General features: G+C 38.2%; 2 long non-coding RNA genes across 4 annotated transcripts in view; one reads left to right on the top strand and one right to left on the bottom strand.

Moving 5' to 3' along the window:
• Nucleotides 1-23504, bottom strand: part of LOC112674926 (uncharacterized) — an 89078-nt gene that overhangs the window by 13579 nt on the left and 51995 nt on the right. The gene's annotated exons all lie outside the window — the stretch shown is intronic.
• On the top strand, nucleotides 1151-18123 carry LOC112674812 (uncharacterized). Its single transcript, XR_003145580.3, has 3 exons — nucleotides 1151-1567; nucleotides 12700-13135; nucleotides 17926-18123. It is a non-coding gene; the product is annotated as an uncharacterized LOC112674812 (long non-coding RNA).

The raw sequence follows: 23504 nt of genomic DNA, 5'->3' as shown, positions 1-23504 counted from the left end.
GTTTTATGAGTCATAGATCCCTGAAGTGCTCTTTCTCACACCCATCATAAAAGTCTTGTGGGGCGCCTGGGTGGCTCAGTCAGTTGAGTTCTGACTCTTGATTTCGGCTTGGGTCATGATCTCGGGGTCATGAGATCGGCCCCATATGGGGCTCCCGCTCCACAGGGAGTCTGCTGGGGAATTCTCTCTCCTTCTCCTTCTGCCCTACCCCCAGCTCACACACTTTCCAAATAAATAAATAAATAAATGAAATCTTTAAAAAATAAAATAAAAGTCTTGAGACTCGGTTTCAGAAGACTGCCCAAAATTGAGGACCAGTCATTTAGGCCAACATTGTTTAGAAAATTCTCACGGGATCCCTGAGTGGCTCAGCGGTTTAGTGCCTGCGGTGGGCTCAGGGCGTGATTCTGGAGTCCTGGGATCCAGTCCCACATCTGGCTCCCTGCATGGAGCCCGCTTCTCCCTCTGCCTGTGTTTCTGCCTCTCTCTCTCTCTCTCTCTCTCTCTCCCCGTGTCTCTCATGAATAAATAAATAAAATCTTTAAAAAAAAAAGAAAATTATTTTACCACAGGCACCTGGGTGTCTCAGTCCGTTAAGCATCCAACTCTTGATTTTAGCTCAGGTCATGATCTTAGGGTTGTGAGATCAAGTCCCCATTGGGACTCTGCACTGGGCATGGAGCCTGCTTAAGATTCTCTCTCTCATCGCTTCTCGGCCTTTTGGCTAAGATCAAGTGAAGAATCTCCCTCTCCCTCTGCCCCTCACCCCCCCCCCCATCATGAGCACATGCTTGCTCTTTCTAAAGAAAAAAAGAAAAGAGAATTGTTTAACCAAAATATCTTAGACAGTTGACACCTGAGTGAGTCAGATTCTTACTCAGCCTTCCATTTGATGCTGTGTAGGCTGCAGTCCTAAGGTTCACCCTTCCCTTGCTCATGCCTTTAGAACCTGCAGATATGTGTTATCTGCTCCTTCTGTTTGGTTAACTTCAAGAGCTTCTAATCTTTTTATAACCAGTTCTGTTGGCTGTTATCTGGATTTCTTGTAGTGCCTTGTCTATTGTACAGTTTAACAGACCTCCACCCTGTTGCCTGGCAATCAGAAGAGCAATATAATTATTTAACAATGTGCTAGAGTTCTATCAGAGAAGCTCCTTAACTGGACATTTACATCCTTTGCTATTTGTGTGTGTGTGTGTGTGTGTTTGTGTATGAAAAGTATTACCTGAAGGTTGTTTTTTTTTTTTTAAAAAGCTAGATTTTTATACAATTCCCTGGGCTAAACACCAAATAAGGACCCAGAGCGCCCTTCTGTCAAAAATCCCCCCTTCTTATCTCTCCATGCAGTCTCTTGGAGAGACAGCTGCTGTTTTTTACAACCTGGAAAAATTAATCAGACCTATTATTTTAGTTTTGCAGCTCTGTTATTTTCTCATACAATCTTACCTCTCTTTCTATTATGATGTCTTTATCTGTGTGACTCCAGGGACAGTGAGATCTCCAATTCTAAACCTAATCGCAGGATAACATAAGAACTGGAAAAAGTAATGACTCTGGGTCAAGAGAGGTAAGTATTCATCCAGGCTCTGCCTCTAACCATGTGACCTTGCCAAGGCAGTTAGTTAACTGCTTTGGCTTCAAATTCCTTATTGATAAAATATCTAGAGAAGACATATTCTCCTTTAGGTTTGTGCTGTGTACACTTTCACCTCTGAAACACCTGTCCTCACATTTATGGGTTTTCTGAATCATTCCCAATCACCCAGCAGAAAACTGCTTTTACTTTAGTTCAGTATTTGACTCTTAATTCTTGCCAAATTTCTACTCATACACTCTCGTATTAACTCCAAATGTCTCAGCTTGACTTAACATGAAGCACCTCACACATACTTCTGAATATTCACTATAGATCCACTAACCTAGCTAGAGTTAGATCTACTATTCTCTGTAATTTCAAAAACAGTCATAAAATTTTATTTTTTAAAAGATATTTATTTATTTTTTTTTAATTTATTTAAGGGGGGGGGAGCATAAGTAGGGGAGAGGGAGAGGGAGAAGCAGACTCCCCACTGAGCAGGGAGCTTGATATGGGGCTCAATCCTAGGACCCTGGGATCATGACCTGAGCTGAAGACAGAGCTTAACTGACTGGCCACCAGGTGCCCCCCCAAAAAAATTTGTTTTAAATAAGTGAAAATGTTAGCCATATAAATTTTAAAGTAAAATTCATAATTTAAAACTGAAATTATATATTTCTTGGTCAACTTGTGAAATTATTAACAATATTTTTCTTTAAAAAAAAGTGGAGTGATAGAGGAGGGTTAACTTTAAATTAGGTTAGTTATCCTCATTCTATGCAAGATGAATTAGAGGGTAATAACCAGATGTATTATGTTTATGGAAAGAAAAAAATATATATTCCAAATGTGGATTTGAAAACCTTCTCAGTCTTTCTTGAGACTTAACAGGGTTCTTTCCCCCTCAGAGCCCATCTCTCCCTGGTCACCATTTCAAGAAGAGCTGATTAAAGCATAGCAATAGAGCTCAGTGTTCCAGGAAACTCCCCAGGGCCTGGCCAGGAGCCTTAAGATAGGAGGTACCTACAACTTGAGTCCAAATCCTTGCATTATCAGATACTTCCAGCCAGGGTGAGGACCAGCTAGTGACACGCACAAATTTTACTGACCACAAGCTACACCCAGCTCTGGAATAACAGCCTCCTATCCCCATCCCATGGTTATTCTAGAGGAAGCAAAGAGGAGGGGCATCTTAACTTCAAAGGTGAACCTATGTTAACATTGAGAAGAGGCTAGGTGTTTCATTGGTGGTGTTTTCCTTTGAATGTAAGTGCATGAAAGTCAATCCCTGTAAACTTGAGGTGAGGTATTGCACAAACTGCTTGTTGTTCTGGTTGATCTCTCCAGCCCTTCTTTTTTGGCTAGATTCAAGCTCCCCCATTTCACTGGACCACCCGTAGTGCTTGAGTGATCGTCTAGTCTTCAGTCTCACCTTGCCTGCACTGTCAAAGTACTCTCCCTAAAAACTGTAATTCAACTGGGATTTCCCTTAACCTTCATTTGTTCCTGATCACCCTCAGGATATAGTCAAAGTTCTTCACCGTTACCTACCCAAAGTCTTCCATAATCTTGACCCTTCATACTCATCTTGCCTCACTCTACATTCTTCTTCTCCCTCTTGCATAGTAAACTCCAGCAGTGTTGAACTTTTCATGTATCTCATGTATCAATTCAAACTTCTAGAGTACCTTTCTCTTGGATCCTCACCCTCTTGTCCACTTCATTAATTCACATTCAACTCCTCTGATAGATAGATACAACTTATATGCAATCTTCAAAACTCAATTCATAAAAATTGAGTAGAGTGGGAAAAATATCTTGTTATTCGTAGTTGCAAAAATTCTTATTACTAGTAATATTCAAGTTTTTTTCATGTTTATCAGCCATTTATGTTTCTTATTTGAATAATTTAATTCTTAACTTTTATCTATTATTCTATTTTTATAGTGTTTTTTTAAGAGCAATGCATATGAAAAAATAAAATAAAAGCAGGGGGGCCTGAGGGCTCAGTCGGTTAAGTGTCTGCCTTTGGTTCATGATCTCTGAATCCTGGGATTGAGCCCTGCATCACATCAAGCTCCCTGATAAGTGGAGAGTCTGTTTCTCCCTCTCTCTTTGCCCCTCCTTACCTGCTCAAGTGCTCTCTCTCTCAAATTAAAAAAAATTAACAAAAGCAATGCATATGATATTTTTCTTTTTTTTTTTGCATATGATATTTTTCTACAAAGAAGATCCATTTGTTTGCCATGTATGAAGGACAAACTTTTTCTTCCAACTTATTGGTTGTCTTTTAATATCTTATTTTAGTGAGTAGTTATATTTCACTGTGAAGAATTTGCTTGTAGTTAAATTCTATCAAAGTTCTATGGCTGATGTGAGCTGATTTTAATTATTAATTATAGCAATAAATTATTCTCTAATTTTTAGTAAAGTGATTAAATTGCATTAATAAGAACAATAGCAAAAACCAGTTTATAAGTCACAGCCCCCAACATAGAGTGGGGGTTCAATAAACCACTGCTGAATGAAAGAGTGCACAGAAAGCCAGAATCCAAGTGGTGAAGCTACAGCCTTTCTATCTTTAAGTCCCATCTTTCTTCTGACTTTAATGGCTTCAGAAGTATCAAATACAAGATGTCATAAAAAGTATCTAAGCAAGTACCATTTTACCTCTAGTTCCTAGTATTTCTTAAAAGGTGACTGTTCCATCTGGAAGAGATCTGAGAAAACCAACCAAACCTTAAGTTTTCTCTATTCCAGAAGAATGCAGGGAAGAACTATTTCAATCTTACCTGAGCTGGTTGGTCAAATTATATAGACATTTTAATTGTTCTTTTGATTACACTTGATCCAGAACTTCTAGTACCTGCTCCCAGACCTACTGTGATAGTCTGGCCTCTTGAGCATTCACATAGTTATTTTGGGACTAACTTGGCCAGAATTGTTAGGGCCAATTCCATCCCACACACTACCAGGACCTAGATCCTATATTAGGTTATGACTAGTGTCCAGACTTGGAGGCAAAAGGAGGTTCAATAGTGGCCTCTGGCCTCAGTTGCCTTATGTGATAGATTGCTTAAGGGCCTGAATCGTATTTTTTCAATACCTATCATATAATGTGAGAGATTAGCTTTTCCGGGAGAAACATAACATTGAAGATATTCACAAGTCATCCCAAACAATATGGAAAACCTTTTGGATTCCATTTTAAAGATGACACAAAAACATAAAACTCATGCAACTATCTGATATGTGTTGAGAACTTCTCTGGGGATAAAGCAGATCTGGAGATATCTAAAGCATAGATACTTGTAATAAGTCATCGTAAATACATATAAAAGATGAAAATAAAAAAGCTAAAACTTTTAAAATATAAGAGTCTAAAGCTTAAGAGTCTAAAGGAAAAAAGACAACTCAAAAGGACATAATATAATAGTCTTAAAAGTCATCTTTTTATAAACAATGCCTTTGCCACTATTCTACAGCAGCAACATGACATGCCACACTGTTTAGGTCTGACCCAACTTCTTATCTCCAGCCCCAGCCTCTCCCCTGAACTCCAGACTCCCTGAGGAATTGAGTCTGTACTCCACCAAATACTGCCTTCTCCACTTGGGAGCTTAACAGGTTTCTCAAACTTAACACATCCAAAAGGACACCCCAAATCTCCATCCTAACACCTGTTTCTCCAGTAACATCCTTTATCTCAGTTAATCGCTACTGCCATTTTAAGTATTCCAGAAACAAATCTTATACTCTTGACTCCTTACCCTCTTTCTCTCTAATGTCCAATCCGTCACCAAATCCAGTTGCATCTATATTTAAAGCATACCCATACCTCTCTCACCTCCACTGTTATCATCCTGATCCAAGTTACATCATCTTTCTCCTGGACTATTGCAGTCTTTTCTCAACTGATCTTCCTGCTTCTGTCCTTGCCTTCTATAGTCTATTCTTAACCAAATAATCAAAGTGGTTGCTTTAAAATAGAAGTATAATAATACTCTGACCTTCGGTGGTTTTCTATCCCTAAAGGTAATATCCACTATCTGCGGTCTTCTATCATCCCCTACTTCCTCCTGAACCTATTTTGTTCCTTCTGTGCTTTGTGAAGAACTCTTATGATGTTGATATGTTACTACTTTCTAGAATATAAAGTTAGTCTTTCAACTAGACTAATTATATAGCATAAGTTACATATCAGAACAAGAAACACATGTCAACTGAAACTAACATTTGTGGTATAGGAGGATAAATAAAGTTGTATCTTGTGTTATCCAGTAACGCACATTTCTGCCAAGTCAAACTTAACAGGGACCTTCAGAGCTAGCTGGGAAGGACTCATCAAATTGTACTACAGCTTTTTTGGACGGAAGGGCCAGAGTTATCTACTGATTCATACACATACATACACACATGTCATTTCTTTTTTGTGGTGAAAACACATAAGATCTAGTTTTTCAGCAAGTTTGAAGTATTTAATACAGCATTGTCTATAGTCAGAATGTTAGATCTTCAAAATTTATTCATCTTTTAGTTGCAAGTTTATATCTTTTAATAACATCTCCCCAATTCCCCCAGCTTCTGGTAACTACCATTCTACTCTGTTTCTACAACTTCGTCTTTTTTAAAATTTTATTTATTTATTCATGAAAGACACACACAGAGAGAGAGGCAGAGACACAGGCAGAAGGAGAAGCAGGCTCCATGCAGGGAGCCCGACGTGGGACTCAATCCTGGGTCTCTAGATCACGCCCTGGGGTGAAGGCAGGCGCTAAACCGCTGAACCACCCAGGGATCCCACAATTTTTATCTTTCTTTGACTAGCTTATCTCACTAAGCATAATGCCCTAAAGTCCCATCCATTTTGTTGCTAATGGTAGGATTTTCTTTTTTCTCATAGTTGAATAATATTCCATTGTATATATACCACATCTTCTTTATCCATTCATCCATTTACTGATAATTAGGTTGTTTCCATATCTTGGCTGTTGTGAATAAAACTGTATAATAAACACAGGAATGCAGATTTCTTTTTCTTTTTTTTTTTTCTTCTTTTCTTTTTTATTTTTGGCTGAGTAAAGTATATTTTATTGATAGTACATGACAAGGTAAGGATCCCCAAGTCCCTCCTCTTCTTCAGGGGGCCCGGGTTGGAAACTGTGAAGGTAAGGAGATTCTCAGTATGTTGGGGGATGATTTGGGGCAAGGACTCCCCAACAGCTGAGGGCTTCTCTCTTCCTCTTGCTCTTGCTGGGATTGGTGGTCCAGGGCACTCTTACTCCTTAGAGGCCATGTGTACCATACCGTCTGCCACCTGGTTTCTATAGCCAAATTCATTGTCATACCAGGAAATGAGCTTAACAAAGCTCATTGAGAGGAATGCCAGCCCCAGCATCAAAGGTGGAAAAGTGAGTGTCACTGTTAAAGTTGTAGGAGACAACCTGGTCCTTAGTGTGGCTTTAGATGCCCTTGAAGGGGCCCTCTGATGCCTGCCTCACCTGATTCTTGATGTCTATACAAAGACAGCTTTTGGCAGCTTTCTCCAGGTGGACAGGTCAGATCCACAACTGACACATTGGTGGTAGGAACACAGATGGCCATGCCACTGATCTTCCCATTCAGTTCAGGGGTGACCTTGCCTATAGCCTTGGCAGCACCAGTAGAAGCAGGGATGATGCTCTGGGCAGCCCCTCAGCCATCACACCCCAGCTTCCCAGAGGGACTGTCCATGATCTTCTGGGTGGCAGTGATGGCAAGAACTGTGGCCATGAGTACTCCCCACGATGCCAAAGTTGTCATAGATGACTTTGGCCAGAGGGGCTAAGCAGTTGGTGGTACAGGAGGCATTGCTGATAATCTTGAGAGAGTTGTCATACTTTTCATGATTCACAGCATCACAAACATGGGGGCATCAGCAGAAGGGGCAGAGATGATGACCTCTTGGCCTCTGCTCTTCAAGGACCCCAGTCTTCTCCATGGTGGTAAAGATCCCAGTGATACCATAACATACTCAGCACCAGTATCACCCCATTTAACATTGGCAGGATCTCACTCCTGGAAGAAGGAGATGGGCTTTCCACTGATGACAAATTTCCTGTTTTCAGTTTTGACTGTGCCACGGAACTTGCCATGGGTGGAATCATACTAGAACCATACTAGAACATATAGACCATGTAGTTAAGGTCAATGAAAGGGTCATTCATGGTGACAATGTCCACTCTGCCAGAGTTAAAAGTAGCCATCTTGACCAGGCTCCCAATATGGTCAATCCATTTACTCCAGTCTTCACCACCACATCTTGTGGATGCGGCTGGCACTGCATCAGAAAATGTGTCTGTGTCCGACAGGGAGAACTAGAGAGCCAAGATTTCTTTTCAAAATCCTGTTTTAATTTCCTTTAGAATGAAACCCAACAATGGGATAGCTGGATCATATGGTAGTTGGATTTTTATTTATTTATGTTTATTTTTAGAGAGAGAGCATGACATAGGGAGGGGTAGCAGGAGAGAGAGTATCCCAGGCAGGCTCCATGCCCAGTGCAGAGCCCGATGCCAGGCTCAGTCTCAGAACACCAAGATCATGACGTCAGCCAAAATCAAGAGTGGACCACTCTTGGCTGGCTCAGGGCCTGGCTGGCTCAGTCAGTTAAGCATCTTCCTCGACTCAGATCATGATCTCAGGGTCCTGGGATCAAGCCCTGCATCGGGCTGGGAGTCTGCTTGCCCTTCCCCCTGTGCACTCTCTCTCTCAAATGAATGAATAAATAAAAACTTTAAAAAATAGAGTGGGCCACTCAAACTACTAAGGCACTGGTAGTTGCATTTTTAATTTTTTGAGAAATCTCAATAATATTCTCCATAATGACTTAACCAATTTACATTCCCACCAACAGTGCACAAAGGTTTCCTTCTCTCCATATCCTCACCAACACTTATTAACCCGTCTTTCTGGTGATAGCCATTCTAATAGGTGTGAAGTGATATTTCATTGTGGTTTTGATTTGCATTCGCCTGGTGATTAGTGATGTTGAACATCCATTTCATGTACCTGTTGACCATTTGGATATCCTCTCTAGAGAAATATCTACTAAGGTCCTCTGCCTATTTTTAACCAGATTATTTGTTTTTTTGTTATTATTATTGAGTTATATGAGTTCTTTATATATTTTGTATATAACCTTTTACCCAATATGCAGTTTACAAATATTTTCTCAGTTGTATAGGTTTCTTTTTAATTTTACCAATTTTTTTTCTGTGCAGAATATTTTTAGGTTGATGTTGTCCCACTTGTTGATTTTTGTTTAGATTGCTTGTGCTTTTGATATCATACCCAAAAGCTTACTGCCAAAACCTGTGTCAAGGAGCTTCTTCCCTATGTTTTCTTCTCAGAATTTTACATACCAGGTCTTTCTTATGCTTAAGTCTTTAATCCACTTCCAGTTAATCTTGATGAGCAGTCTTAAGATAGGGGTACATACTTTCATTCTCTTTTGTCTTCCTTTTCTATAATCATTCCTTTCTCCTTCCCTCCTTCCTCTCCTTTTTTTGTTCTTCTTTTGTTTATAGAGTTTTCTTTTTGTCTTTAGATCAAAACCGTGTGTGTGTGTGTGTGTGTGTGTGTATGTGTGTGTGTGTGTGTGCAATTGTGTGTTGGGGGTGGGCTTTTTAAAGGAGTTTTCCAGTATTTACTTTATGAAAAAAAATTTAGTTTTTCTCTAACTTTTAATGAAAGCCAAATGTTAGAAATAGTAATTAAAATGTTTACATTGAAGTAGATTGCTAGATCTGCAGTGTAGCCAAGGCTGGCAGCTTTTGATAAATTAGAATGAGCCACACAGGCTGGTCTTTTTTTTTTTTCACTAAAATGCCACAGTGTCCTGAAAGCAATTCCACCCCACACATTACCCTTGTTTCAGATCAGATGAACTGAGCAAAGAAAATGCCTCCCAACATGGCAAATTACCTACTGTATCAAAAGAAACTGGAAGATGTTATCAGTGGGAAGGATGGCTTTAGAAAACATGCACATCAGGATTTTGATGTAAAGTTTGATTTGGGGGCTTTTACCAAACTGCCCTTCATTAGGGGAAGCATCATTACAGGTCATTCATGTGACTATCGTTCTACTTTGACCAGTCCAGGTACCACTGATACATTTCAGAAAATAAAAAAAGAAAGGAAGGTGAGGAATCTTTTCTAGCTCACTTTCCCTAAATGCCTTTATGTAAAAAAGGTTTCCCAGACCCCCAGAAGCACTTGTTTCACACTCTTCTGAGTGAATAAACCTTCTGTAGTCTGGAAACGTATCATTCTGAAAAGTTTCCACACTTTCTGGTGACACAGACATCTGGCAAAATACCTATGGAGCCTTCACATCTTCACATAACCCCCGCCCCCCCATGCAGCACTGCCTTCTTAATGAAATAAAGGAATTGCTGGTGAGCAAACCTTGCTGATGGCCATCAATATTTAAATCAGACCTCCTGGGTGGCTCAGCAGTTGAGTGTCTGCCTTTGGATGAGGTTGTGGTCCTGGGGTCCTGGAATCAAGTCCCATATCAGGCTCCCTCCAGGGAGCCTATGTCTCTGTCTCACTCTGTGTCTCTCATAAATAAATAAGTAAAATCTTAAAGAAAAATAAATCAGACCTTCTGATCAGGGAATAAATCATCCCACATTTTCCCATAATTTGCAGTGAATTTAGAAATTATCATGTAGATTTGTGGTGCTTAACACTGGCTACACACAGATATTATGTGGAGAGTTTTTTAAAATATCGTTGCCTGTGATCCATACCTGGGAAGGACAGGTTGTCAGTATTTATTGGAAGCATTTACACACTCGCCTTCCCACTAATTCTAATAGATAGCTGGGCTAAGAACCACTGGCTGTTGAGGGATTTCTGATTTTTAACTCTGTGTTTTTATTGTTGTGAGATTTTCTTTACTGGCGCCCACTAACGTAAGCCTTTCATTTGGCCAAATAACTTTCATTTCGTATGGTAGGATCAGAAACTTGAAACTCTTGTTTTTCAAGTGATCTTTAGGTATACATGTCAATACTGTGTCTGTGGAATGTTCTAAGTTTCTCTAGTGGTAGCCAGGTTCTCCAGAAGAAGGATATATAACCTGATTGCTTGGAAATATTCAGTAAGTCCAGGTGTTAACATATAAATAGTTCTCAAGTTCATGTTTAGCACCTTAAAAATCTATCATCAGTTGCATAAAAAGCCAAAAACGGCCAAAGACTCATTCTCAGATATTAGAGGGCTTCTTCTCTCAAGGAAATTTGGTAAGGAAAACACAAGTTTTAGTTTGGTTTACATAAATGTGTGTGTGTGTGTGTGTGTGTGTGTGTGAGAGAGAGAGAGAGAGAGAGAGATTTTGTTAAAAAGAAAAAAAGCAGTATCAGCAACATGCACACTTTTATAAACATAAAAGTAAGAGTCTTATGAAAGTAAGAGTCATACAAATAAAATGTGTGTTAATGCTGCTTCTGCTGCATTCGTGGCAGATTAATTAAATGACCCGTGCCAATCCATTAATGCTTAAGCAAACCAAAAAATTATTCTCTCCTCCACCAAAATCATAATTCTTCTCAAATTCTATTGGAAAAGCTATAAGAGAAAAAATTTAAAGGTGAATGTTTTTATGAAATAAATTTTTTTCTCATAAAACTGCTACTAAACAAAAAAGTCAGTCAAGTTCTTCTTCCCCTGTCTATGCATATTTATTTCCATGCAATAAGTAAACTGGATTATGCAAATCCCCAGAATAGAAAACTCCCAGCATCTAGTGGTTTTTTGCTAAATGAGGAATAAGTCACATGAAGAACAATCTTTTACAATAAAATGAGTATGTTCTCTCTTAGTTTGATCTTATTCACTATCTCCTGTGTGTCCAAATGCAAAAGAGCTCTGAGATTGAATATAATACAGGGTCAATTCTCCTTAGAAGTATTCTACTTCTTTATCAATACCTATCAGTCCAGAAGAAAGGTCATTTTCCACTGATTTACCAAGATGTCAACTTTGTATTATCAACAAACCAAGCTTCCATTACACTGTAATAGGAGAAAAAGAAATCGTGAATGAAGGGAGACAGTCCCAGTGGCAGAAAAGGAAAGGTGACTGTTGTCAGAGCAATTAGGAAGTCTTCTCTAAAATTAGCTTTAATTTTGATACTCAAATGTGATTTTATCTATTTACCGTGACAGTTGTCTTTACACTCATGACAGGAAGGACAATCACCCTCAACACATCATCTTCCACAATAGATCTTATAGCTCATTCGAAAAGTCAAGTCCAGTGCTGTACCTCATCATGAGGTTAATTTAGGAAATGATACTTTAACTGGATGATGAAAACCTCCATGTTGCAGGTCAATATTCAATTACCATCACATGATGAAAAAAAAGAGCAAACGCTGGAGCCAGGATATAACTCAGTTTTGTTTCATAAGTATGTACGACTTCAAGCAAATCACTTTACCCTCCAGAACTTCACATTCCTTATCTGTAAAATAGAGACAATGATACCCACTTTGTAGAGATATGTCCTTTTTAGGATTAGGAGTAGTATCTGCAAACTGCCTAGCACATAATTGATACTCAATAAATCGTAGCTACTATTTTCCATAACTTCTATAAAGAAAAGTAATCTGTGAATGGCTTATAGAAGGTGCCCAACAAAATGAATTAGTTGTTTATTAAACATCTTTGTCTACTATATTATTCATCCTTTTTGAGTCTACCATTTAAATCTAAGTTAAAAGAGCACCTGGGTGGCTCAGTGGTTGAGTGTCTGCCTTTTGCTCAGGTCCTGATCCTGGGGTCCTGGATCGAGTCCCACATCGGACCCTGCAGGGAGCCCGCTTCTCCCTCTGCCTATGTCTCTGCCTCTCTCTAAATCTTAAAAATAAATATTTATTTACCAAATAATGACAAGAGTCATTTACCAAAAAATGACAAGATAAACCAGATTTTTAAAAAATATGAAATCATGTAAATGTACCAAATATACAGTGGGAAGCACAATCCAACATGAGCTCTGATGAAATTGAGTTTATGTGGCAGAGCTTGAAAATCAGCAAAGAGAATTTCTGACTCTCTTTTCTCTTCCCAGATGTCCCCACTTGGCCGTGACATTAGCCTAGGCACAAGTAGTCATCAAATCCAACATGTAGACGGAGCTTCAACTCACATCTAAAAAAGCCACATGAGAGAGCTTTGTGGTGAGGCCTGGGAACTGGAAAGAGTAATGATGATGACCAGGGAGACAGAGAAAGAGAAAAGAGGGAGAGAAATGTAGGAAATAGAAAGAAGGGGAACTGACTGAAGCAACTAATAAGGACCCTTATCGTTCTGGATGCCTATTTTTAAAACTTCTTATAGTAAAATAAAACACAGAAGCCAAAAACTGCACAAAGTCATAGCTTAGTGAATTATTAGAAGGGGAGCACCTGTAACCACCACCCAGGTCAAGAATGGAACTTTGGTAACATCCCTGAAGCACCTCCATCTGTCCTATTCCAGTCTCAACGTCTTCTCTCTTCCCAGAAGTAAGCACCCACCTGACTACCATCATAGTCATTCCACTGTTTCTTAATGTTTTTATTACTCAAGAGTGGACCTCAAACATTCTAGTTAAGATTTGCTCTTTTTAAAAATTGGTATCTCTTTTAAGTCATTTTTATTTTAGAGATTTCCTGTCTATCCATTTCTTTTCTTGGCAATTTATCTGCTGAAGAACCCAGGGCATTTGATCTGTAAAGATTCCCAGGATCTGAGTTTTGCCAATTGCACACTCATAATGTAGTTCAACATTCCTCTGTCCTCCATAGTCCCTGCAGATTGGCAGCTAGATCCAGAGGCTTGATCAGACTCAGGTTCTATACCTTGGGTAAGTCCATAAGTGGTGATGTATTCTTTTATCAGGAGGCATATGACCTAGCTCTTTATGTTAGTAGCCTTTGATGCTTGATGCCTAGATATTTTAATTGATTAGGGATTGAAAGATGGTGATATTCTAATTTTATCGGTATTTTTACATTTATTGGCTGGAGTATTTATATAAAGATATACTTCTTGGGGCGCCTGGGTGACTCAGTCAGTTAAGTATCCAACTCTTGATTTCAGCTCAGGTCATGATCTCACAGTTGTGAAAATGAGCCCCAAACAGGCTCCACACTCAGTGTGGAGTCTACTTGGGGTTCTCTCTCTTCCTCTCCCTCTACCCCTCCACCTGCTCACTCTCTCTCTCTAAAATAATAAATAAAATCTTAAAAAAAAAACAAACTTCTTTCATCTACTTTAAATTACTCAGTAGAATAACCCATACAGAAAATACAGGATAATTACTTGATTCTTTCCTCTTATTTGCCAGTGTTCAAAATAATTAATTCATTCTTTATCATCATTTAAAGGCGACTGATTAGGGGTTTTGTTTATATTATTATGAACCTATATGGATTTAAGCATATTTGATGGTTCTGGCTGTTTCTACCAGACTGCTGCCATGAATACCAAGTTATCCCTCCAGTGTTTTAAAGGAAATGGTTAATACCTAATGCCAGGTATTTCTTGTGTCTTTACTTGTATGTGCCATCAGAAGGTTAGAGTTGGATACATTTGCTAATCCTTGTTACCACCAATTTGGCAAAACCTAGTTTTATGAACCCGTCCTCATTTGCGCTAAATAAAATGACAGCCCTTCCAAGTACTGGAAAACATACAATTTCACAAATTCATCCTAAGTTTATCATTTTCTAAAAAATATACATAATTTTCAACTTTACTGAGTAAATAAATAAGTCAATTGTTAATTAATTAATTAATCTCAAGAGCCCGGGAGTCATGGAAAAAGAAATATGAGCCATTCAACCAGCAGAGGGAGTACAAGTTAACTGACAAATCCAACCTCCCAAACTCTGCTTTCCTATTGGTGAAATCACTGATAATGTTTTGGAGTGAAGGAAGATACCAGGAACAAGACAAGACATATCTGTGCTTCTCTGAGTCTGTTGGATGCAAAGAAACAACACTGCTTGTTGAAGGGAAAATACAACAGTAAGGGGGAAAAAACTATTCCCATGAATTCCATCAGAGCCTTCTTTGCTCAAAATATAATACATCATTGCCCATAGCCTGATTGATAACTGTCTTGGTGGATATGAAAGGAGGAAGATATGATTACTATACTTTTTGTAAATTTAAAAAATAGAGGCATCCAGAGGTGATATGAATTCTCTCTAGTTACATCAATTCAGAGCAGAGGCAAAATTTAACATAAATCATCCAACTCCCATCCCAACTTTTCACGTGGGACGTTAAAGGGAAAAAAAGGGGAAAAAGTTACAAAAGTACTTTGCAGTTTTTCTCCTTGTCTCTGCTAAGAATGATTCAATCAAGGCAAGAATAAGAGCTTGAGAATATAGAGCACCCAAGCACTCTCTGATTTCTTTGCAAATGTTCCTCTGGAGTTGGTGCTTTAATTTCTAATCAGTCTGAGTCAATAACGTATGGTTGTCAGTACCATTGTTGACTCTCACAATTTCTTGTCTCAATCCCATAGTTCCTAAAGCTTGGGGCTGGGGGTCACTGGCAGGGGTTTCGATTTGGGTCTTTCTATGTTTACACAATAGGGCAAGTCAATATCTCTCCTGTATCAGTGAATTCTAGACTAAACTGATCTATCAAGCATTGCAGACAAATGAAGACCTTTAGGGACAGAAAGAAGGCTCTCTGGAAGTCTCTTCTGCTTTTACATTTCATTGAATCCACAGACTCTCACTTGCTCCCCACAGAGATCTGAATGCAGCTGAATAAGAAAGGAAGAAAAGTCTCATGAGAAGAATGGAATGCTCTTACAATATTTTTAGGCTGCAATGTATACTGAATTCCATTCACACAGTCCTGCAGGAGGTTTGGCCCATCTTCACAGAGCATGCCACAACTCCTGCTTATTGCAACAGATATGTACATTTCTCAAGGACTGACAATAATTAAAGAAAAAACAAACTGGGAGGTTCTTTGCATAGGATTGTTGAGGCAGGCTTTCCCTTTTTCTTTTGTCGATACCTGTTTTATAAAAAGGATGATAAATTTGTGTTGGAAAGTTCAAATTTCTCTCCAACCTGATAGGCTCCTAATTGTGTACCTAATTCAAACCAGTTTTGGAGATAATGGAACTACTTCTAACTTCCCAAGAAGCTAATAAAAAGACCAAGAAATTTTTGAAGAATCTACCATCATTTTTAAAGAAGTAAAATTAACATGGAAATAAATTTTTATGAAAAAAAAGAAAAAATTTTCTTGGAGACGCAGTTTGAATAAATGAGGACTTCTTGGTGGTGGCCATAAAAGAATGAGTTCCATTCTTCCTTTCACTGAACTCAAAGTATACAGGTTTCTACTTGCATGTTTATTTGCCTTTATTCTGTGAACCTACTCTGTCTATCACACATCAACAGACAGCAGGGCCTCCTGAAGTCCATTCCTTCCCAGCCCCGGAGCCTTCAACCTAGAGGCAAGACTTTAATCACTTCCAAGTGTTCTAAAACACCTAAGCTCATTTAGCTGTGTGAAATGAGTTAATGAAATCAAGGTCATTGTTTCAGATATATATAAGATGATTCTGCTAATCTTGTCCTCCTCTCTGTCAAATAAACACATTATTACCAAACATATCTATCCCCACTGGCATTGTAAATCCATTACTCACTGAAAGGGTAGGAGGATATGGTTGAAAACAAACTGTATTAAACTTGTCTCAGCCATCTCATAGCTCTATGAACTTATGTAGATTTCTTATTTCTTAGTGCTTCTGCTTCCTCACCATAAATTAGGAATAATAATAGCATCTACTACCTCATAAGGCTGTTGTAAGGATTTAGTATGTTATTCGTGTTATGTGTTTAACACAAAGGTGGGTACATAGAAATGCTTAATCAATGTTATTTTAAGTTCAATTTAATGCTGTTGGTATTGTTGTTATTATTACTGCTATTCCTGTTGGACATTTTAAAGCCCAAGTTCCATAGTGCTAATTGTCCATAAGTATGTGTTACAGTTTAAGTTCTGTTACCATTGGTATATATTGGCTTTAAAACTCAGATCAAAAAAAAAAAAAAAAAAAAAACAGATCCATGAGGTACTTAGAATCCAGAGAAGGTAATGCATGTTCATGAAAGCACAAGGGAGGCAGTAAACCTCTACTCTCAAAGCCACTTCATACATCACACACTTAAATCAACACAGATGAGCAGCAAGTAACTCATTGGTGCTCACTATGACTTTTCAATCTACTAAGGATGTCTCCTAGTGATGAAGCTTAAACAGATGTTTAGTAATGAGGAGTATGGGATATAATTTTAGACATGAAAAATAAAGTCTCCCTTCTTAACAAATCCAGAGTGCAGCCATTTATCTATTTTGCCTTTTGGGAGAAAAAAAGAAATGAATTAGAAAAGTTTTGTTTCATTTTCATTTCTTCTCTTTTTAAAATAAAACATGTCATTAGTTCTACACCACGGAAGTCAAACAAAGGAACGAATAATTCCCTGATGGTTTAGAGAAGTATCAATATCTATTTCAGATCATCCCCATACCAATTTTTAGTGCACATCTACACAACTTAATCACTCCTCTTTAGCTTGGGTGTGTAGACTAGCTGAGAAGTATATCTTTAAGACAGATGGAAAAAGAGAATGTTCCAAGTACTTGTTTACATTTCAGTAAAAAGCAGTGACAAAATGGGAGCAGTCATGAATATTACTAAAAATATCAATTTCTAGACAACTCCTCTAAGTGATTCTGATTCAACCAGATCGGAGTATGACCTGGGAATCTCTGTTTTCAACACTTGTTCTGGAGATTCTTATGATCTGATACACTGGGGACACTGATCATCTGTTGCTTCTGCTTGCCCAACATCTCTTCTTTCCTCTGATAAAAGCACCTCAATTTTCCTTTGAGAAAGCACTCTTCCCAAGCTCCCAGCTCCTGTGGGGGGTTGGGACTGACTGCACCACGAGCTCTATAGGGAGCCTTGGACCCAGACCTGTTCAATCACTGTAATCAATAAATATCTCTGGTCACACTGATTGGTTCAGAGATAAGTCTAAAACTAAATCCTGGAATATTGAAACCATTGGAAAGAGGAGCTCTCTTTCTTCTGGATTTAGGAAAATTTATCCACACAAAAAAGAAGCCAACACCAAGATGTAATAAATGGAAAAAGGAAAGACAGATTGATACAGAGAGAAAGACAGAGAATGCGAATGAGAATGAATATCTAGATTACTTTGTTTAGATTCCCAGACTCAGACAATTTTTGTTTGTTTGTTTTCAGGAAAAAAACAGAATCCATAATGACAGCAATCAAAGAAACAAAATGGAAACACAACTCAAAGTTTACAAATTCAGATGGAAATGTAAAAAACATAAGCTATATAACCAGTTAATGACTGTTTTCTAAGAGTTTATTAAATAAGATATAGGAAACTATGGTAATCAGATATAGAACATAAGAATGAGTGTATTGTGGGTTTTTTCTTAAATACGTCTTAAGTTTTTTTTAATTTAAGTAATCTCTACACCATATGGGGCTTGAATCCATGACTCAGAGATCAAGAGTCATGTGATCTTCTGACTGAGCTAGTCAGGCACCCCAAGAGCTTATTTTGGTTTTTATATAGTTTCAAACAAGAAAGAGTTATGTTGAAAAATATATGTATATATGTGCCAAATAACAGAACTCCCAAATACATGAGGCAAAACCAGATAGAAATGAAGAGGAAAAAATACACAGTTTAATAATAATAATTGGAGGCTCCAATATCCTACTTTAAATAATAAATAGAATAGATATAAAATCAACAAGAAAATAGAAGACTTAATGCTATACACCAAGTAGAACTAAGATATATCTATAGAACAATCTATACAGCAACAGAATACACATTCTTCTCAAGTACACATTAAATATTCTTCATTATAGACCATATGTTAGGGCACAAAACAAATCTAAATAAATTTAAAGGATTGAAATAATACAAAGTATGATCTCTAGCCACAATAAATTGAAATTAGAAATTAATAGTAGAAGAAAATTTGGGAAATTCACAAATATATGGAAATTAAACAACTCACTGCTAAATAATCAATAGGTAAAAGACCTAACCAAAAGCAAAATTAAAAATACTTTGAGGCAAATGAAAACGAAAACAGAACATGCCAAAATTTATGAAATGCCCCTAAAACAGTATTTACAGAGAAATTTCTAGCAATAAACACTGGTTAAAAAAGAAGAAAAGTCTCAAATCAATAACCTTACTTTCCCCTTCAAGAACCTAGAAAAAGAAGAGGAAACTAAATGCAAAGAAAACTGAAGAAAGAAAATAATAATGATTAGAGCAAAAATAAATGAGATAAAGAATAGAAAAACAAATAAAATCAATGAAAATTTGTTCTTTGAAAACAACATCAAAATTGGCAAACCTTTAGTCAAACAACCAAACAAAGAGAAGACTCAGATAACTAAAATAAATTATTTAAAGATTTATTTATTTTAGAGAGACATAGAGGGTGTGGGGGCAAGGGGCAGAGGAAGAGGGAGAGAGAATCCTAAGTAGATTCCATGCTGTACATGAAGCCCAACTCTGGGCTCAATCTCACAACCCAGATATCAGGATATGAGCTGAGACCAAGAGTCAGACACTTAACTGACTACGCTACCCAGGACACCTAAATAAGATTTAAAAAATAATTAAAATTGGGAAGCCCAGTTGGCTCAGCGGCTTAGTGCCACCTTCAGCCCAGGGCGAGATCCTGGAGACCCCGGATCGAGTCCCACATCTGGGTCTCTGCATGGAGCCCGTTCCCTCTGCCTGTGTCTCTGCCTCTGTGTGTGTGTGTGTGTGTGTGTGTGTGTGTGTGTGTGTGTCTCATGAATAAATAAATAAAATCTTTTAAAAAAATAATTAAAACTATAGGGGAACTATGAATTGTTGTATGTCAACAAATTAGACATCCCAGCTGAGATGGACAAATAGCTCTAAGGATACAAACTACCAAAACTGACTCAAGAAGAAATAGAAAATCTGAATAGGACTATGACAAGTAAAGAGATTGAATTAGTAATCATAAAATATCTTACAAAGAGAAGCCCAAGCTTCACTGGTGAACTCTACCAAACCTAAAGAAGAATTATTACCAATCTTTCACAAATTCTTTCAAAAAATAAGAAAGGAAGAAGCACTTCCAAATTCATTCTGTGAGGTCAATATTACTCTCCTACCAAAACCAGACAAATATTTCATGAAACTGAATCCAGCAATATGTAAAGATTATATACCATAACCAAGTAAAATGGATTCCAATGTGCAAGGTTGGCTCAACATATAAAAATAAATCAATCTCATATATCATACTAATAGAAGAAAAGACAAAACCACATGATTATCTCAAATGGTGCAGAAAAAGTATTTGGCAAAATTCAACACTCTTTTGGGATAAAAAAAAAAAAACTCAACAAATTAGAACGCAGCTTCCTCAACCTGATAAACAACATCAATGAAAAAATTCACAGCTAATATCAAACTTAGTGGTGAAATCATTTTGCAGAACTTAATTCCATCATAGAATACATTGAAAATGCTGCAAGCCCTGGAGTTCTCTAGGTCAAGATTTCTATTTTATTCTGATCTTGACAAGAAGCCATCAGAGGAATTTCAAGCAAGGAAGGATTGATTATGATTTGATTTTTATTTTTAAAAAGTACTCTGGTTACCACATATCCATCCCACTTGGATTCCATTTGTCTTGGGTGTTGGGAATAGGAGAGAGCCCTGGTGTGATGAACAGATTATGGGAATAGTCCAGAAGAGAGATTCTGGTGGTCTGGATGAAAGGTGGAATGGTAGAAACAGAAAAAGTAGTTGTTTTCAGAATACTTTTAGAGATAAAGTCAGTGGTTCTAAAATGGGTTCAGATATGAGGATGAATGAAGGAGATGTTGTCTCCTAGAATTTTGGCTTCAGCAATCAGGCAGATGGTGAGTGATGCCATATACTGAAACAAAGACCCTGTGGGGTTTGACTTGGGAAAGAAAGATAAAAGTTTATTTGATCCACACTAAATTGAAGATTCTCATTTAGAAATAATGTGGAGATGTCTAATAGGGACCTGGGTATGTAATTTGGAGCTCAGAAGAGAAGTCAGAGCTGAACATAAGATTTGGAAATCATCAGCATACAATATTTAAAGCCATTGGATTAACATGGTTGATTTGAAAAGCTGCATAAATAGAGCAAAGAAGGAAGGCCATGATAGAGCTCTGTATTGCTCATATCTATAGCTTTCTGACAGAGAAGATGGAACTCACAAAGGAGACTAAGCAGTTAGGGAAATAGAAGGAAATCAGGAGAGTTTGGTGTCATGGACTCCAAGAAAAGTAACTGTTTCAAGAAGGAAGATGAATACATTCTAGGGATCTACTGTACAACATTATGCCTATAGATAACAATACTGTATCCTATACTTTAAAAATCGGTTAAGAGGGTAGATCACATGTTATGTGTTCTTACCACAATAAAAAAAAATTTTTTTTAAAGATTCATCCATTCATTTATGATAGACACAAAGAGAGAGAGAGAGAGAGAGAGAGGCAGAGACACAGGCAAAAGGAGAAGTAGGCTCCACACCGGGAGCCCGACTCGGGACTCGATCCCGGAACTCCAGGACCGAGCCCCCCTCCAAAGGCAGGCGCCAAACCGCTGAGCCACCCAGGGATCTCCCTAAAAAATTTTTAATAAATAAATATTTTTTTAGGAAAAAGGAAGGAAGTGGTGATCAACTTTGTTGACTACTGCTGAGAGGGCAAGGAAGAAAGGAATGGTAGAATGGCCACTAATGTTTAATATATTGGAATTATCGATAATCTTGACAAGCACAAAGTCAATGAAGTTACAGGGACAGATGTCCACTTGAGGTTGGTTAGGAGAAAATGTTGGTTAGGAGGTTGGTTAGGTTGAAAAAGTAAAGGCAGGGCAGCCCGGGTGGCTCAGCAGTTTAGCACCTGCCTTCGGCCAGGGTGTGGTCCTGGAGACCCAGGATCAAGTCCCACATCGGGCTCCCTGCATGGAGCCTGCTTCTTCCTCTGCCTATGTCTCTGCCTATGTCTCTGCCTCTCTCTCTCTCTCTCTCTCTCTCTGTCTCTCATGAATAAATAAATAAAATCTTAAAAGAAAAAGTAAAGGCAGCAACTCTAGATAACACTGAAGAAAATTTTGATGAAGAGGAGCAGAAAAATTGAACAGAAATTCGAAGGATGGATTCTGAGAGTGAATAATTATTCAGAGTGAGTGAATTATTATTCACTCTCAGAATGGGAAGGAATGGAACATGGTGGAAGTCGTTGACCAGGCTGTCTTTTGACCTGCGTCAAAACACATCAGCCATAGTAAAGAGCAGGAAGTTGTAGGAGTCATGAGGCAAGTTTTCATGGGAGAAGATGAGGGAGTTCCCATCTAAATGCTTCTACTTTCCTAATAAATATAAGCTGATAGTGAGCAGTGAGGTCAGTGGAGAGACTGAGTAATATATCAGTTTCAAAGAGAAGGAGTGAAATGATCACTTGGGAATTGCTAGGGACTGAACTGTGTCTCTCCCAAATTGTCATGTTGAAGCCCTAACCATCAAGGTGACTGTTTCTAGAGATAGGGTATTTAGGAGCTAATGAAGGTGAAATGAGCCCATAAAAGTGGGGCCTTGACATGATAGGACTATGGTTTTATAAAAAGAGAGAGAAAGAGGGAGAAAATCTATGCCATGTGAAGACACAGCAAAAAGGTGGCCATGTGCAAGCCAGGAAGGATGCCCTACCAGAAACTGGAACTAGCTAACATTGGTCTTAGACTTCCTGCCTTTGGAACTGTGAGAAATTAATTTCTGTTGCTTAAACCACCCAGTCCATGGTATTTTTTTAGTGGTACCCTGAAGAGACTAAGATAGGAACGTAGGAAGGTGAAAATATTATTAAAGTTGAGCGAGATTGTGGACATGTTGAATGCCCAGCTTAGATTTGTGGCTATGGAACTTAAAGAGAGACCAGGACATACAGTTGTGTGTGTATTTTTTTCCCCAGCTATTTCAGCTGCTCAGATGCCAACACAGCATCAGCAGACAGATAGGTTTCACCCAGGTCATGACTTTGGAGATAAGTTCAGCCAAGAGAGGACAGAGAATTAAGGGTATTCATAAGACAGTGTTTAGGTGAGATGAGACAAAAATACTGGTGATGACAACTTTAGAAATAGATTCCTCTGCCTCCTCTCTGATATAAAGATGAGCCTTCCTAAGGAAGATTAGCCTAGGGGCACCTGGATGGTTCAGTTAGTTAAGCATCTGCCTTCAGCTCAAGTCATGATCCTGGAGTCCTGGGATAGAGCCTTGAGTCAGGCTCAAGGGGGGGGTCTGACTCAAGGCTCAGTGAGGGTCTGCTTCTCCTTCTCCTTCTGCCACTCTCCCTGCTTGTGCTTTCTCTCTCTTTTTCTCTCTGTCAAATAAATAAATAAAATCTTTTTTATAAAGAAAGATTAGGCTAGATATTCTTTATCCATAATTGCAGTGCAATATGCAAAATTTTGCCATATCAATACAAAATAATCCCACTATGAGTGACAGTGCAACACTTTTAAATAATCATGATGCTACTCATGTGTATATTGCACTACAAACTTCCAAACAAACTGGAGATCCAGGTAGACAAAAATCAGATGAGTACATATTTGTTTAAGAAACTCTTTCAGGATAGAACTTTAGGTAACTCTATGTCTCCTCACCCTTTAGATTTTTCATTTTTAACATTTTTTTCTTCAGAGTTTAATATGTTTGATTTCAGACTGGTATCAGTATGCATAAGAGGAAGTA

Source organism: Canis lupus, chromosome 14, assembly GCF_003254725.2.
Source record: "Canis lupus dingo isolate Sandy chromosome 14, ASM325472v2, whole genome shotgun sequence".
Classification (NCBI taxonomy): domain Eukaryota; kingdom Metazoa; phylum Chordata; class Mammalia; order Carnivora; family Canidae; genus Canis; species Canis lupus.
Note: the sequence above shows the minus strand (reverse complement) of the source record. Positions and strands in the feature narration are given on the sequence as shown.